Source organism: Microtus ochrogaster, chromosome 7 (genome assembly GCF_000317375.1).
Source record: "Microtus ochrogaster isolate Prairie Vole_2 chromosome 7, MicOch1.0, whole genome shotgun sequence".
In the NCBI taxonomy this organism is placed as follows: domain Eukaryota; kingdom Metazoa; phylum Chordata; class Mammalia; order Rodentia; family Cricetidae; genus Microtus; species Microtus ochrogaster.
Window position 1 is genome coordinate 77,091,981 of NC_022014.1, and position 5,662 is coordinate 77,097,642.

Below are 5,662 nucleotides of genomic sequence, written 5' to 3' on the forward strand. Positions count from 1 at the left end.
GAGAGAGAGAGAGAGAGAGAGAGAGAGAGAGAGAGGTGTCGGTGGGCCGGTTGACTCCAGTTTTTCTTTCCCAGGTCAGACTCTAAAAGTCTGGAACTGCTCAGGGAGGAGAGCAAGATAAAGGAGAAGCCTGGGACTCAGAAGGCTGAGAAAATGAAGTTGATGCCAAACTCGTGCACTCTTTGTTTCTTCTTTGGCCTTCTGAGCTCCCCTTTTAAAGACACATTAGCAGCGGAGACACAATGGAGAGAGCCAGAGGGGTCCTCCCTTGTGGCCAAGGGAACCGAGTAGAATGTACCTTCCGGTGTGGGAAGCTGTTAAGACCCCTTTAACCGTTGCACTCAACAGGCAACAGGCGCCTCTACCTCCGTGGGCTCTTTCCTCCATTAAAAATATTAAAAGTAATATTTTCGGCCGTGTTGGCATAAAAACAAATGTTACTACATATTAAAACATTTTCTTTCATTTAAAAGTTCATTTAATTTTCCCCTGATTTTAAAAGAAATTAAAACATTTCCGTGGATTCCCTAAAAGACTGTAGTCCCTGGCACTGAGCCTGCTGGAAGAAGTCAGCTGGGCAAAGTTGGTGTTTCGGCTGGAAAAGGAAGGAGGGAGACCTGTCACCTTTGCAGCTTTCCCCTTCATCCCTCCTGCTGGGGGTCCCCTCTTCTGAAATACATCCCCCGTGTCTTCCTTTTCTGGCCTTTGCTCTTAAGGAATCTGACTGACTTTGAGGGCTCTGCCCTATCGTCTTCCGTCCCAGTACGCCTCTTGTCATTGCTGTGGAAGGGACAACGTCACCGCACATCTCTCAGAGCACGTCTCCTCACCTGCCTTGGAACAGCTGCGAGCATTTAGTGCAACCGGATGAAAAAACTAGCCCGCCTTTCTTCTGCTTTTCATTCGTCCACTTCAAACAGTAGGTTTGCCTCTTTCTCCCTGGCTGGCTGTGCTCAGTCCAGGCCCAAGGCTTGCTTGCTGTCTGGCTGAGTTTTGAAGAGTAGCTTTGGGACCAGGCAACCTAGATGTGGGAGCTCCCCGCCCCCCCATGGTCAGGCCCCTCCCATCGCGCAGAAGCCCAGATCCTGCCCACCCCATCCCCCAGACTCTGAACTGCACAGTTGAGAGCTCAGGCCCTGCCCAGCCCATCAGGAACAGCTGAGCTTCTGGGTGTTGTTACACAGCTTGCTCACAGAGGGGGCCTGAGAGTCAGTTTTGCAGCAACTGCTTCTAAACCAGCAAGAGAGCAGCTGAGAGGCAGGCTGTCTGTGCCCTTGGGCTGGAGTTCGTGTGGGTAGCAATGTCTGAAACCTTGGTGGATTCCTCCATTTGTGTCCAGAGCCCAGACTCGTAACTGCAAACGCCTGAGCTGACTGGTGCTCCGGCCCCACATGGCTTTTGTGCTTTTCCTAAGAGCGGGCCTTTTTGTATAACCAGGTGTTTCCCGCAAACCTAGAAGCTTTATCCCCATGATAGGGCGAGGAGAGGGAGGGTGTTCTTTGGTCTTTGTAGACAGTCTTCATGCCTGGGTGGTTAAGGAGAGGTCCTCTCCTGAAGCTCTCAGTCAATCTGCCTCCATCCATCCGGAATAGAGAGGTTTCTGGCATTTGGGGACCTCAGGCTAGGCAAACTCAGAGGTGTAGTTTTCTTCTTATCAGTTTTGGTGTGGGAAACCTGTCCCTTTGTCAGGAGCTTGTTTCTGAGAAAGTCACTTGCAGACCCCATGGCCTCTTTGTTTGGTGTTGTTTTTGTTTGTTTGGTTGGTTGGTTTTGGTTTTTTGAGACAGTGTTTTGCTTTAGCTTTAGAGCCTGTCCTGGAACCAGGCTGGTCTCAAACTCAGAGATCCACCTGCCTCTGCCTCCTGCATGCTGGGATGAAATGCGTGCATCACCACTGCCAGGCTCATACCCTCGTTCTTAGTGCCCCTGGTGATAGGAAGGATTGCTCAGTGGGTAGAACATTTGCCTTGTAAACACGAAATCTTGAGTTCAATACCCTTCCCCAAATCCTGCCTCACAAAAAGCCCAGGCAGGAGGTGTTCATGTGCTAGAGAGATGAAGACAGGTGGATCCTTGGTGAGCTTATCTTAAAAAAAAAAAAGCTGGACAGCACCCGAGGGTTGACAGCTGCAGCTGCCTCTGGCCTCCACACCAGTGTACACACGTGCACCTCTCCATGTGTGTGCCTTCTCTTAGGAAAACATCCATGGACCACAGACTACCTCTCCACCATACATGGTTAGTGAGAGGGTGTTATTTGCCGGGGAGACTTTATGGAAGAGGGGGGTCATTTCACTGTGTCCAAGAGGAAGATGGTAGCTGGGCAGGAAGTGGGGGCAGCTACTTCTTTAACACGAGCCTTGGACACCAAACCCAGCCCCTGTCCCCTTCCACAGGCACAGAGCTCGGGACGGGTCAGGCAGAGTCAGCTTTTTGATGTTGTTGCTGTGTAATTTCTTTTTTCTCTTTCAATCTCTAGCGTAACCGGAGCTAGAACAGAGTATTCAATTACAGGGTCAGGCTGTGTGCTCCACCCGCAGTGAGTGGTGTCAGGGACCAGTGGGGACACTCTGGAGGCACAGACAGAAGCTTCCACTGTCACGTTGGGTGGACGCTGCTCAGGTCGCCCGGTTCCACCCATAGCTGTGACACCCGCTCCCGTGGTTGCTTAGCTGGAGTCGAGAAAGCAGAAACAGTCAGCCAAAGAACCGGACACCACACAATTCAGGAGAGAAATGAAGGAGAACAGAGAAGGGTCACGGCTGAAGTGGTTCCCGAGCTATGGATTTTCAGGGCAAAATTACAGATTCTCTGTATCCTTCCCAACACAAGTTTCAGCATCCCCTTCCAGGTATATAGTTCTCTCTCCATCAGAGCTCAGGGTGCTGCAGATAGGGCTGGGCAGACTGCCCCCACCACCATCAGAGCAGGGACATTCAGATAGGCATCGTTTCCCCACCCAAAGGAATGAAGAGAACGGCTTGCCTTGAAATATAAGCATATTAGTAAATTTTCTCATCACTGTGACAAAACACTTGCCAGGAGCCGCTTAAGAAGGGAGAGACTTATTTTAGCTCATAGCATCAGGGAGAACCATCCATCACAGCAGAAATGGAATGGCTGCTGAGAGGACTTCCTCTGTGGCAATGGGAGCTTGTGGTATGTCTTGCTCACATCTTGGTAGATCCGCAAGCAGAGACAGAGCTCCTAGGATATCACCTTCAAGCCCACCCCTGCCCTTGTCCTGACCCCTACCCCCAGCAAGACACTACAGATGCTTAGGTTTCACAACCTCTCCCACAGCGCCACCATCTGGGGACCAAGTGCATGTGCATGGCAGAGGTGTTGCCATTTTCCACCCAAGCCCTAAGATAAGGCTTCTAGGGAATTATGTGTAGTAGTCTCTTCCATGTTGGTCTGTTGGAAAGTAGAGAAAGGAAGAATGTGTGTTTTTTATCAATAGCCTATAGAAAGAGGAAGGTTCTGGATCCCTGTCTTGGCCACCCTGGCAACCACGATGAGTCAACAGGCAGGGTGGCTCTAGCAGCAGATACTTATTTCCGACAATTCTGGGGGCCAGGAAGTTCAAGATCAAGGTCCCAGCTGATTTGGTTTTTAGTGAGACTCTTCTTGGCATGGACAACCCATGGTCTCCTCTCTTCTGAGACAGGGTTTTGCTGTGCAGCCCCACTTGACTTCAGAACTGTCTCTCTTTCCATTGCTGGCATTACAGGCGTGAGCCATCAACCCCCACTCTTCCTTATCTTAGCTTGGTTGTAGAATGCTTGCCTAGCAAGCATGACATCCTGGGTTCAGTTTCCAGCACCGTATAAACTGGACATGGCGGTATACCTGTATTCCAGTACTCAGGAAAGGACGGAGGTAGGAGAATGAAGAGTTCAAAGTCATTCTTGGATGCATAACAAGTTTGAGACTAGTCTGGTATACAGGAGACCCTGCTTCCACAGAAAGGAAGGAACAAAGGGGGGGGGTTGAGAAGGAAGGGAAGGAAAGAGTTAGAAAGGGAGGGAAGGAACAGGTCCATCATCTCCTGTTTCTGACTCCCACGACTTCACCTAAATCCAGCCTCCTCCTGAAGGCCTTCCGCTATCATGCTGACCACTTTGGTTTGTGGATTTTGTGCAAACTCACACAGACCCTCTCAACTACTCATTAAAATTTTCTTTCCTTCCCTTAGGAAAAAAGGGCCTAAGAAGGGGTGATGCTCACCCCTGTCTGGTTTTGAGACAGCCAGTACCTATAGCCTGTCTGTGCCAAGGCCCAAACCCACACAGCTTGGGCTCCTGGCTTCTGAGCTCTGGGACGGATCTGCTAGGGGCAGATTGTTGGGAACTGCAGACCACCAGACCCTGACTTTCTTATAAACAACTTGTTTTCCTCTGCTCTGAGCAGCCTCCAGCTAAATGATCGTGAGAACTGGGGTGTGGCCAGAGCCCTATATAAGCTGCCCCTGAGCACAATAAAGTAGGTGTTCTTGGCATTCTTGTATCAAGGATGACCTGTGTTCTTGTGTCTCTGTCTGTGTGTGCACATGTTCTTAAGTCTATAGCTTACTTCCCAGATCGCCTACCATCCCGTAGTGCAGGCACTACAGCAGATCTCTCCTCTTTCCTGCCAGTGCCCACCCATTCTCCAGGAAAAGAGAGCCAGAGACTTGGAGAGACTGAGAAGCTTCTCCAAGCATGTTGATTGGGAGCCAGATGCAAGCCAGAGAATATAGAGGTTACGAGACTGCAGGAGACAGGGTTTTTAAACAATGAAACTGGAAAATGTAGACAAGTCCGGGACAGAAAGAGCATGCGTGAGAAAAGATAGGCATCTTTTGTATTTTGGACTGTTCCTGCAAAGGGAAGCCAGAGGTTCTCATGTCTGGAGTGGGCTCCCAGCAGGATGCTGGATAGCACTGAACGGGAGAGGGCGCTCTAAATGTGCTTCGAAAGCGCCTAGGAAGAGGAAACTGCCTGGGATCAAAGCCATACTTAGTGATAGTTGCAAAAGCGGACTTAGGAGTCGTTTTCTTCGACAATGTCTTTAATGTGTCTGCCATAAAGTGCATGAGCATGTAACCACAGAGAAACCTGCCTCTGGGGGCTGGGTCATTGATCTTTGAATTGGATGAAGATTTAGAATCATTGAGGACCATTCAGACTCGGCGTGATAAACTCTGACTAGAGCGAGGTTTTATTACTCTGCTTAGAACAAGAGTGAACCCGTGGATCTGCCCTTCGGGGCTACCAGAGCTAGGTAGGTTCTTACACCTCAAAGGGCGCGGGCCTTTGATCAAAGTTCCAAGCACAGAGCTGACCAGCTTGACCCCTTTCAGCCATGCTACATGCAGGCCTGCCCCTGAACTTTGCACTTGTTGCTCCCCATGCTTGCTCTGCCCGCCCTCCAAATGGCCAGGGGGCTCACCCCTTCGCCTTCACAGCAACGTCTTTTAAATGGTACCTGAACAGTGAGGCCTTGCTGCCAATCACTCTGAAAGAGCAATCCCACTCTAGAGAGAGATTCAAGGCGTTCAGCTTGGGCACCTGGCCTCTGTGTCCCCTTGTGGCTTTCCAGCCCAAGTGTGCATACAGGTGATCAACACATACACATACTCCCCACTCCAATTTTCTCTTTTACTGATATCTATATGTGT